Source organism: Lathyrus oleraceus, chromosome 1 (assembly GCF_024323335.1).
Source record: "Lathyrus oleraceus cultivar Zhongwan6 chromosome 1, CAAS_Psat_ZW6_1.0, whole genome shotgun sequence".
NCBI classification, from domain to species: domain Eukaryota; kingdom Viridiplantae; phylum Streptophyta; class Magnoliopsida; order Fabales; family Fabaceae; genus Lathyrus; species Lathyrus oleraceus.
This window is the reverse complement of record NC_066579.1, coordinates 37,607,933-37,620,486: the sequence shown is the minus strand read 5'-3', so window position 1 is coordinate 37,620,486 and position 12,554 is coordinate 37,607,933. Positions and strand designations below refer to the sequence as shown.

At 23.0% G+C, this 12,554-nt stretch overlaps 1 long non-coding RNA gene across 2 annotated transcripts; it reads left to right on the top strand.

The window, feature by feature from the left end:
- Positions 1 to 2,958: 2,958 nt before the first annotated feature.
- Positions 2,959 to 7,858, top strand: LOC127115407 (uncharacterized). 2 transcript variants are annotated; one of them, XR_007800715.1, is made up of 2 exons: positions 2,959 to 3,027; positions 7,674 to 7,858. It is a non-coding gene; the product is annotated as an uncharacterized LOC127115407 (long non-coding RNA). The 2 variants fall into 2 exon arrangements; XR_007800714.1 differs by lacking the exon at positions 2,959 to 3,027 and adding an exon at positions 7,348 to 7,492.
- The last annotated feature ends 4,696 nt before the right edge of the window (positions 7,859 to 12,554 follow it).

Below are 12,554 nucleotides of genomic sequence, written 5' to 3'. Positions count from 1 at the left end.
TCTCTTTTCCTCTTTCTTTCTCTTTCTCTTCTTTCTTTTTTTTCTGATAACTCTCTCCTTCTTCTTATCTCTTCCTACTACTTCTTATCATTTTCTTCTTTTTCTTTTCCACCAGACATATACTATATAATATATATATATATAATATATAATATCAAGTAGTAATAAAATATCTCAATTGATATTTTATCTTCCAGTACCAATTGACCAATTATTAATGTTACCAAAAATGTCCTCTCTTGTACTTATTAATATTGGTATGTCTCTTTTATTAATAATTAATCTCTTCAGAGTTCACCAATTACTCTATTGGTCCCAATTGACAACATTTAGAGCACATAGGAGCTCCGATTGTTACCACTAACAAAATATATAGTACACAGATTCTCAATTGATCTCAACTGACAACTAATTGAGCATTTAAGGGAATATGGGATATTACAGATTTGATTTTAAACCAATTGTTCAGGCCAAGATATTACATTATGGATAAATAGTTGAAAAATAAATTTTAATATATATATTTTAAATATTTATTAATAAGGATATCAAATGATTGTTTTTTAAATTTGGAGTATATTTTTTCTCTCATTTTATCAATATTCATATAATTGAGAAAAACTTAAGTGTTGCCCAATATTTTTTATAAAAATAATACTTAAAAGTCAATATTGTTGTTTAAGTTAAAGAGAATATAGAAAAATTCCAATTTCCATTAATTCTCTCAGTAACTTCTTTCCTTAATTAACTCCTCTTTTATTTTCCTTTCCATATACCATTTTTGCCTACAATTTTCACATAACATGATTTTTCCACAACAATCAACATGATATCAACACATAGCACAGATAGGGAGTATGAACACAACAAGTTTATCACAAATTCACACAAACCCTAACCCCACAAATATAGATTATTTTCCCCCAAAGGCTAAACTATCTAAGAACTCACCTAGTAGAAGAAGAAGATGAAGTTGTTGATGATGAAGATGAGATGATGTGATGGTTCCTTCCTCTTCTCCTCTTCTTTTCTTTCTCTTTCTCTTCTCTTTCTTCTTCTTTCTTTTTCTTTCTCTTTTCCTCTTTCTTTCTCTTTCTCTTCTTTCTTTTTTTTCTGATAACTCTCTCCTTCTTCTTATCTCTTCCTACTACTTCTTATCATTTTCTTCTTTTCTTTTCCACCAGACATATACTATATAATATATATATAATATATAAAATATCAAGTAGTAATAAAATATCTCAATTGATATTTTATCTTCCAGTACCAATTGACCAATTATTAATGTTACCAAAAATGTCCTCTCTTGTACTTATTAATATTGGTATGTCTCTTTTATTAATAATTAATCTCTTCAGAGTTCACCAATTACTCTATTGGTCCCAATTGACAACATTTAGAGCACATAGGAGCTCCGATTGTTACCACTAACAAAATATATAGTACACAGATTCTCAATTGATCTCAACTGACAACTAATTGAGCATTTAAGGGAATATGGGATATTACAGATTTGATTTTAAACCAATTGTTCAGGCCAAGATATTACATTATGGATAAATAGTTGAAAAATAAATTTTAATATATATATTTTTAATATTTATTAATAAGGATATCAAATGATTGTTTTTTAAATTTGGAGTATATTTTTTCTCTCATTTTATCAATATTCATATAATTGAGAAAAACTTAAGTGTTGCCCAATATTTTTTATAAAAATAATACTTAAAAGTCAATATTGTTGTTTAAGTTAAAGAGAATATAGAAAAATTATCAACCAAATAATAGGTAAAATTTATTCAGAATTAATATATATATATATATATGTATATATATATATATATATATATATATATATATATATATAAAATATACTATATATATATTATATATATATCTATATTATATATTATATTTATTTTTATATGTTAGTTAGAAGATCACTTTTGTTCTGATAATATCTTACACATTAATATTTAAAAAGAATGACTATTTTCTATTTGAAATATGTTTCCATCTATTTTAATTTTCAATAATGATATATAAAAAAATTATTATCAATTACAATTCCTTTATAGATTGAATCATTAAAATTTTATAAAATAAGTTAAAATTAGTGGTTAAAAAATAATAAAATAGTTAAATCTTCCAACAGGGTTTTGTTAGATTTTTGGACAACTGAAAAAGTTTGTTTCTAATTTTTACAGTTGGATATGAAACACGTTGTAACCATATAATATAGAAAATATAAATAATATATTATAACTATTCAAAAAAATTATATTCTTTTTTACCATTGGTTGGGGAAGACAATGTAGCCAAAAGATGTGATAAAGATATTTATAGACTAAATTCTCTGCATTTGTAGATTAATTATGGGATCTACATAAAGCAATTTGGAAAATAAAATTTCACTCTAAAAAGATATTGAGAAATAAAATTATCAATTTTTTTTATTTTGAGTTTCGAAACTGTTTAATATTCATGACAATTTAATAAATTACTAAAAAATGTTTTACTACTAAAAGAGATGTTATTAAAACATATTAAAATTGACATTTGAATGGCTTTTTTTTACACAGGCATTTAATAGGTTATGTCGTATAAGACTTGTATATTTATATGATGTTTAATTCTGGACTATAATGTGTCCCGTCATTATTTGGTATTACTAGAAATTTAAATCCAGCCCTAAAATAGTTTAATATTTGAGAAATTATATAGTTAAAATAATATTTGGAAATTTTATGTATTATTCATTGGGTCGACTTAAAAAAAGCATAAAAATAAATAAAAAGATTTAAATTAAAAGATAGAATTTTTAAAATCTGGATGATATCTTATTTCATAATTAAATTATCTCCTTTGGCTCACTTCTTGAACCTAATGTTCTAACTTAATTCCCAAAGTCCTTATAAATAGGCCTTCCCAACATGCTTACTTCAACATTTAAAAACAAAATGGCATCCTACAAGACTCTCATTTTAACCATCTTGATCATTTGCTTTGCTTCACGCATGGTTGCCGGTAATAATCTATTTATAAAACACAATTTTTATTTCTTCATATTCATTGTTATGTTTTTAATTAAAGTATTTGGGTGGTAGGATACTATCGAGTATATTAAAAGGAATATGCTTTTGTTTAAGAAAAAACAATCTTGTGAACACAATTTTATATATTATTTCTAATGGAATTGGAATGATAGTTTCAGGAGCAAACGGAAAATTATGCTTCATATCGAATTTTTGTCCAACTGCACCAGAACAGTGTGACCATTTTTGTAAAGTATCATTGGGAAAACCAAAAGGTGGCTCGTGTTTAGGGGGTGAATGTTGTTGCAATTTGTAAAGTTTTAATATAAAATAAACAGTTTCGTTGTTTCTTTGAATACATCTATCTACAAACACTCCATCTGAAATTTACATAAATTTTTGTTGAAGTATCAATGATGTAATTTCATTTCAAATATTTAATTTTACAATTTCTACTTATTAATTGGAATAAAAATTTAATAATTCTCAACACTAAACTTATATTAAATTATTGTATTTACAAATTCTTTAATTAAAAAGTTGTTATGGATTTCTTAATTATAGTTATAAAAATAATGAAAAATATAACATCACTAACTTAATAAAATAATCAACCATAAACTTCACATGACAAAATATTTATATTCCTTTAAAGAAAGAGGCGCGATACTTTGTTTTTATTGAGACTGTGGAAATATAATTAAAATTGTTTTTTAATGTATCACATTTATTATTTTTTTAAAGGAATTATCAAATAAATTGTTATCTAGTGACCGTATATTTTAGCAATAGTTAATAATAAGAAATGCAAATGGCATCCATTATTTTTGTAAAAATAATAATTAAAAGCTAATATTGGGGTTTAAATTATAATAAAATATCATCAAATTATTTGATCAAGTGGTTTGGATTATAATAAATATCTTTAAATTATTTGATCAAATATAGTGAAAATAATATATTTTTAATTAATATATAATTATTTCATTAGTAAATTAGACTGATGTTCTCAACCTCATGTTATTAAACACAATGGAACAACACAAAATATTTTAGGAGACACAATTAATGTATAGATTGAATTATTCAAGTTTAATGTAAAAAATTTAAAAATAAATTGTTAGAGAGTAACTTGATATTTATTACCTAGAAAATACTCCACTTTACATATTTAGTAGATTATTAAATGATTTGTTTTAACTTTCGAGTAGTTTTTATAGGTTATTTTTTTTACAGATGTGTAAGAACTAGAGCAAAACCCATGTGTTGCCCAATATTTTTATTAAAATACTACCTAAAAGCCATCTGTAAATATTTTTATTTTATTGTGTAACATTGATTATGAAAGATATTTTATGAAATTAAAATATTATCGAGATTATATGATCTGCACTTGAAGAATTATTATGGGTTCTACAGAAAGTAATTTTAAAATTAAAATTTGTTTTAAAAATAAATCTAGAAAGAGAGTTATAATATTTTAAAATCAAGAGTTGTGAAAATATTTGACATTATTAATCGTCACTAGTAAAGAGATCTTAATTGAATCTATAAAAGTTGGAGTTTAATAGGATATGTTGTATACAATTTGTATGTTTATATGTATCAAAATAATTTATTTGAACCCAATGTTTTAAAACCAGATCGAACCGGTCGGTTCAATCGGTTGGTCCGGGAACCAGCGATGAATCTGATTGGGTCAACTTTCAAAACCGCTAGTGGGTCAAAACCAGAATAAAATTAGAAAAACTAGATTGAACCATCCAAAATCATTCGAACCAAATAACCGAAGTTGCATTTGTTATACCGTCCGATTCAGAAAAATACATCAAATTGACCATTTTGTAAAAAAAAAACTTTAAAAATTAAGTCAATATTAAAACTTAACATGCATTCCCCAATCACAAAAAAGAATTACATTTTTTTACATCCATACAAACTTCTAAGTTTGGTCACGTCGTTATAGTTTTTCTTTCAACTACACTCCATCATCATCACGCCGTCTCTTTCAAACATAGTCAAGATGTCCTGCACAATGTTAATTGTCGTGTAAGTCAATATTGTTTGTTGTTGTCAACTTTAACTTGTTTGTCGTAGTTCAACTCGATTTTTTATATTTAATTCAGTATATTGTATTCTTTATTTTTGGTATTTAATCTTATTTAATTTAGGTATTCTTAGTTATTTGAACTTTATTTTAGTTATTACATTCTATTATTTTAATTTTGGTTTGAATTAGCTTAACTTATTTTATTTTAATTTTTTAATTTGTTCAAATTATTCTTAAATGAAGATGAAATGAATTGTGCAACTATGTTGTTTTATTATATATGCTATTGATATTGTCGTATTAAGTTTGTAATTGATTTTTGAAATATTTCTTTTATTAAGTTGTGAACATATGATTATGTGTGACATATCTATGGATATTAGTTTATTTAATAAACAGTTCAACCGTATGTTTAACCAATTGAATTCATTGAACCTTAAACCAGAAATTTCACCGGTTCGATTTTTAAAACATTGATGAACCTATAAAAGTTGGCATTTAATAGGATATGTCACATAAAATTTGTATATTCATATGTATGAAACTATTTTATTTGAGCAACAAATTATTTGATAAAATATAATGTACATAATTTATTTCAAAATAATATTTATTAATTTATTCTATAAGTTAGTCTGATGTTCTTATCCTCTTAATATTAAACACAATAACGTTGAAATAAAAGTGAAGATTTCTCATTTGAAATATATTGCCATGTAGTTAAAATTTCCAAAATGGCACAACAAGAACTAATTGAGGAAATACAATTCATTGATAGAAGAAATCGTTAGGTTTTGTAAAAATAATTTAAAAAATTATTTTCATAAATAAATTAATATTTATTAGTAGACAATACATTACTTTTAACAATCATGGCCTTTATGAGATTAAGAAAAGTTTTTTTGTTAAAAACAAAAGTGATTGGATTTTAAACCAATTGTTTAGGCCAAGATATTACATTATGGATAAATAGTTGAAAAATAAATTTTAATATATATATTTTAATATTTATTAATAAGGATATCAAATGATTGTTTTTTAAATTTGGAGTATATTTTTTCTCTCATTTTATCAATATTCATATAATTGAGAAAAACTTAAGTGTTGCCCAATATTTTTTATCAAAATAATACTTAAAAGTCAATATTGTTGTTTAAGTTAAAGAGAATATAGAAATATTATCAACCAAATAAGGTAAAATTTATTCAGAATTATATATATATATATATATATATATATATATATATATATATATATATATATATATATATATATATATATATATTTATATTTATTTTATATGTTAGTTAGAAGATCACTTTTGTTCTGATAATATCTTACACATTAATATTTAAAAAGAATGACTATTTTCTATTTGAAATATGTTTCCATCTATTTAAAATTTTCAATAATGATATATAAAAAAAATTATTATCAAATACAATTCCTTTATAGATTGAATCATTAAATTTTATAAAATAAGTTAAAATTAGTGGTTAAAAAATAATAAAATAGTTAAATCTTCCAACAGGGTTTTGTTAGATTTTTGGACAACTGAAAAAGTTTTGTTTCTAATTTTTACGGTTGGATATGAAACACGTTGTAACCATATAATATAGAAAATATAAATAATATATTATAACTATTCAAAAAAATTATATTTTATTTTGTACCATTGGTTGGGGAAGACAATGTAGCCAAAAGATGTGATAAAGATATTATATAGACTAAATTCTCTGCATTTGTAGATTAATTATGGGATCTACATAAAGCAATTTGGAAAATAAAATTTCACTCTAAAAAGATATTGAGAAATAAAATTATCAAATTTTTTTATTTTGAGTTTCGAAACTGTTTAATATTCATGACAATTTAATAAATTACTAAAAAATGTTTTACTACTAAAAGAGATGTTATTAAAACATATTAAAATTGACATTTGAATGGCTTTTTTTTACACAGGCATTTAATAGGTTATGTCGTATAAGACTTGTATATTTATATGGTGTTTAATTCTGGACTATAATGTGTCCCGTCATTATTTGGTATTACTAAAAATTTAAATCTAGCCCTAAAATAGTTTAATATTTGAGAAATTATATAATTAAAATAATATTTGGAAATTTTATGTATTATTCATTGGGTCGACTTAAAAAAAGCATAAAAATAAATAAAAAGATTTAAATTAAAAGATAGAATTTTTAAAATCTGGATGATATCTTATTTCATAATTAAATTATCTCCTTTGGCTCACTTCTTGAACCTAATGTTCTAACTTAATTCCCAAAGTCCTTATAAATAGGCCTTTCCAACATGCTTACTTCAACATTTAAAAACAAAATGGCATCCTACAAGACTCTCATTTTAACCATCTTGATCATTTGCTTTGCTTCACGCATGGTTGCCGGTAATAATCTATTTATAAAACACAATTTTTATTTCTTCATATTCATTGTTATGTTTTTAATTAAAGTATTTGCATGGTAGGATACTATCGAGTATATTAAATCGAATATGCTTTTGTTTAAGAAAAAACAATCTTGTGAACACAATTTTATATATTATTTCTAATGGAATTGGAATGATAGTTTCAGGAGAAAACGGAAAATTATGCTTCATATCGAATTTTTGTCCAACTGCACCAGAACAGTGTGACCATTTTTGTAAAGTATCATTGGGAAAACCAAAAGGTGGCTCGTGTTTAGGGGGTGAATGTTGTTGCAATTTGTAAAGTTTTAATATAAAATAAACAGTTTCTTTGTTTCTTTGAATACATCTATCTACAAACACTCCATCTGAAATTTACATAAATTTTTGTTGAAGTATCAATGATGTAATTTCATTTCAAATATTTAATTTTATAATTTCTACTTATTAATTGGAATAAAAATTTAATAATTCTCAACACTAAACTTATATTAAATTATTGTATTTACAAATTCTTTAATTAAAAAGTTGTTATGGATTTTTTAATTATAGTTATAAAAATAATGAAAAATATAACATCACTAACTTAATAAAATAATCAACCATAAACTTCACATGACAAAATATTTATATTCCTTTAAAGAAAGAGGTGCGATACTTTGTTTTTATTGAGACTGTGGAAATATAATTAAAATTGTTTTTTAATGTATCACATTTATTATTTTTTTAAACGAATTATCAAATAACTTGTTATCTAGTGACCGTATATTTTAGCAATAGTTAATAATAAGAAATGCAAATGGCATCCATTATTTTTGTAAAAATAATAATTAAAAGCTAATATTGGGGTTTAAATTATAATAAAATATCATCAAATTATTTGATCAAGTGGTTTGGATTATAATAAATATCTTTAAATTATTTGATCAAATATAGTGAAAATAATATATTTTAATTAATATATAATTATTTCATTAGTAAATTAGACTGATGTTCTCAACCTCATGTTATTAAACACAATGGAACAACACAAAATATTTTAGGAGACACAATTAATGTATAGATTGAATTATTCAAGTTTAATGTAAAAAATTTAAAAATAAATTGTTAGAGAGTAACTTGATATTTATTACCTAGAAAATACTCCACTTTACATATTTAGTAGATTATTAAATGATTTGTTTTAACTTTCGAGTAGTTTTTATAGGTTATTTTTTTACAGATGTGTAAGAACTATTTTTATTTTATTGTGTAACATTGATTATGAAAGATATTTTATGAAATAAAAATATTATCGAGATTATATGATCTGCACTTGAAGAATTATTATGGGTTCTACAGAAAGTAATTTTAAAATTAAAATTTGTTTTAAAAATAAATCTAGAAAGAGAGTTATAATATTTTAAAATCAAGAGTTGTGAAAATATTTGACATTATTAATCGTCACTAGTAAAAGAGATCTTAATTGAATCTATAAAAGTTGGAGTTTAATAGGATATGTTGTATACAATTTGTATGTTTATATGTATCAAAATAATTTATTTGAACCCAATGTTTTAAAAACCAGATCGAACCGGTCGGTTCAATCGGTTGGTCCGGGAACCAGCGATGAATCTGATTGGGTCAACTTTCAAAACCGCTAGTGGGTCAAAACCAGAATAAAATTAGAAAAACTAGATTGAACCATCCAAAATCATTCGAACCAAATAACCGAAGTTGCATTTGTTATACCGTCCGATTCAGAAAAATACATCAAATTGACCATTTTGTAAAAAAAAACTTTAAAAATTAAGTCAATATTAAAACTTAACATGCATTCCCCAATCACAAAAAAGAATTACATTTTTTTACATCCATACAAACTTCTAAGTTTGGTCACGTCGTTATAGTTTTTCTTTCAACTACACTCCATCATCATCACGCCGTCTCTTTCAAACATAGTCAAGATGTCCTGCACAATGTTAATTGTCGTGTAAGTCAATATTGTTTGTTGTTGTCAACTTTAACTTGTTTGTCGTAGTTCAACTCGATTTTTTATATTTAATTCAGTATATTGTATTCTTTATTTTTGGTATTTAATCTTATTTAATTTAGGTATTCTTAGTTATTTGAACTTTATTTTAGTTATTACATTCTATTATTTTAATTTTGGTTTGAATTAGCTTAACTTATTTTATTTTAATTTTTTAATTTGTTCAAATTATTCTTAAATGAAGATGAAATGAATTGTGCAACTATGTTGTTTTATTATATATGCTATTGATATTGTCGTATTAAGTTTGTAATTGATTTTTGAAATATTTCTTTTATTAAGTTGTGAACATATGATTATGTGTGACATATCTATGGATATTAGTTTATTTAATAAACAGTTCAACCGTATGTTTAACCAATTGAATTCATTGAACCTTAAACCAGAAATTTCACCGGTTCGATTTTTAAAACATTGATGAACCTATAAAAGTTGGCATTTAATAGGATATGTCACATAAAATTTGTATATTCATATGTATGAAACTATTTTATTTGAGCAACAAATTATTTGATAAAATATAATGTACATAATTTATTTCAAAATAATATTTATTAATTTATTCTATAAGTTAGTCTGATGTTCTTATCCTCTTAATATTAAACACAATAACGTTGAAATAAAAGTGAAGATTTCTCATTTGAAATATATTGCCATGTAGTTAAAATTTCCAAAATGGCACAACAAGAACTAATTGAGGAAATACAATTCATTGATAGAAGAAATCGTTAGGTTTTGTAAAAATAATTTAAAAAATTATTTTCATAAATAAATTAATATTTATTAGTAGACAATAAATTACTTTTAACAATCATGGCCTTTATGAGATTAAGAAAAGTTTTTTTATTAAAAACAAAAGTGATTGGATTTTAAACCAATTGTTCAGGCCAAGATATTACATTATGGATAAATAGTTGAAAAATAAATTTTAATATATATATTTTTAATATTTATTAATAAGGATATCAAATGATTGTTTTTTAAATTTGGAGTATATTTTTTCTCTCATTTTATCAATATTCATATAATTGAGAAAAACTTAAGTGTTGCCCAATATTTTTTATAAAAATAATACTTAAAAGTCAATATTGTTGTTTAAGTTAAAGAGAATATAAAAATTATCAACCAAATAAGGTAAAATTTATTCATTAATATATATATATATATATATATATATATATATATATATATATATATATATATATATATATATATATATATATATATATATTTATATGTTAGTTAGAAGATCACTTTTGTTCTGATAATATCTTACACATTAATATTTAAAAAGAATGACTATTTTCTATTTGAAATATGTTTCCATCTATTTAAAATTTTCAATAATGATATATAAAAAAAATTATTATCAAATACAATTCCTTTATAGATTGAATCATTAAAATTTTATAAAATAAGTTAAAATTAGTGGTTAAAAAATAATAAAATAGTTAAATCTTCCAACAGGGTTTTGTTAGATTTTTGGACAACTGAAAAAGTTTTGTTTCTAATTTTTACGGTTGGATATGAAACACGTTGTAACCATATAATATAGAAAATATAAATAATATATTATAACTATTCAAAAAAATTATATTTTATTTTGTACCATTGGTTGGGGAAGACAATGTAGCCAAAAGATGTGATAAAGATATTATATAGACTAAATTCTCTGCATTTGTAGATTAATTATGGGATCTACATAAAGCAATTTGGAAAATAAAATTTCACTCTAAAAAGATATTGAGAAATAAAATTATCAATTTTTTTTATTTTGAGTTTCGAAACTGTTTAATATTCATGACAATTTAATAAATTACTAAAAAATGTTTTACTACTAAAAGAGATGTTATTAAAACATATTAAAATTGACATTTGAATGGCTTTTTTTTACACAGGCATTTAATAGGTTATGTCGTATAAGACTTGTATATTTATATGGTGTTTAATTCTGGACTATAATGTGTCCCGTCATTATTTGGTATTACTAAAAATTTAAATCTAGCCCTAAAATAGTTTAATATTTGAGAAATTATATAATTAAAATAATATTTGGAAATTTTATGTATTATTCATTGGGTCGACTTAAAAAAAGCATAAAAATAAATAAAAAGATTTAAATTAAAAGATAGAATTTTTAAAATCTGGATGATATCTTATTTCATAATTAAATTATCTCCTTTGGCTCACTTCTTGAACCTAATGTTCTAACTTAATTCCCAAAGTCCTTATAAATAGGCCTTTCCAACATGCTTACTTCAACATTTAAAAACAAAATGGCATCCTACAAGACTCTCATTTTAACCATCTTGATCATTTGCTTTGCTTCACGCATGGTTGCCGGTAATAATCTATTTATAAAACACAATTTTTATTTCTTCATATTCATTGTTATGTTTTTAATTAAAGTATTTGCATGGTAGGATACTATCGAGTATATTAAATCGAATATGCTTTTGTTTAAGAAAAAACAATCTTGTGAACACAATTTTATATATTATTTCTAATGGAATTGGAATGATAGTTTCAGGAGCAAACGGAAAATTATGCTTCATATCGAATTTTTGTCCAACTGCACCAGAACAGTGTGACCATTTTTGTAAAGTATCATTGGGAAAACCAAAAGGTGGCTCGTGTTTAGGGGGTGAATGTTGTTGCAATTTGTAAAGTTTTAATATAAAATAAACAGTTTCTTTGTTTCTTTGAATACATCTATCTACAAACACTCCATCTGAAATTTACATAAATTTTTGTTGAAGTATCAATGATGTAATTTCATTTCAAATATTTAATTTTATAATTTCTACTTATTAATTGGAATAAAAATTTAATAATTCTCAACACTAAACTTATATTAAATTATTGTATTTACAAATTCTTTAATTAAAAAGTTGTTATGGATTTTTTAATTATAGTTATAAAAATAATGAAAAATATAACATCACTAACTTAATAAAATAATCAACCATAAACTTCACATGACAAAATATTTATATTCCTTTAAAGAAAG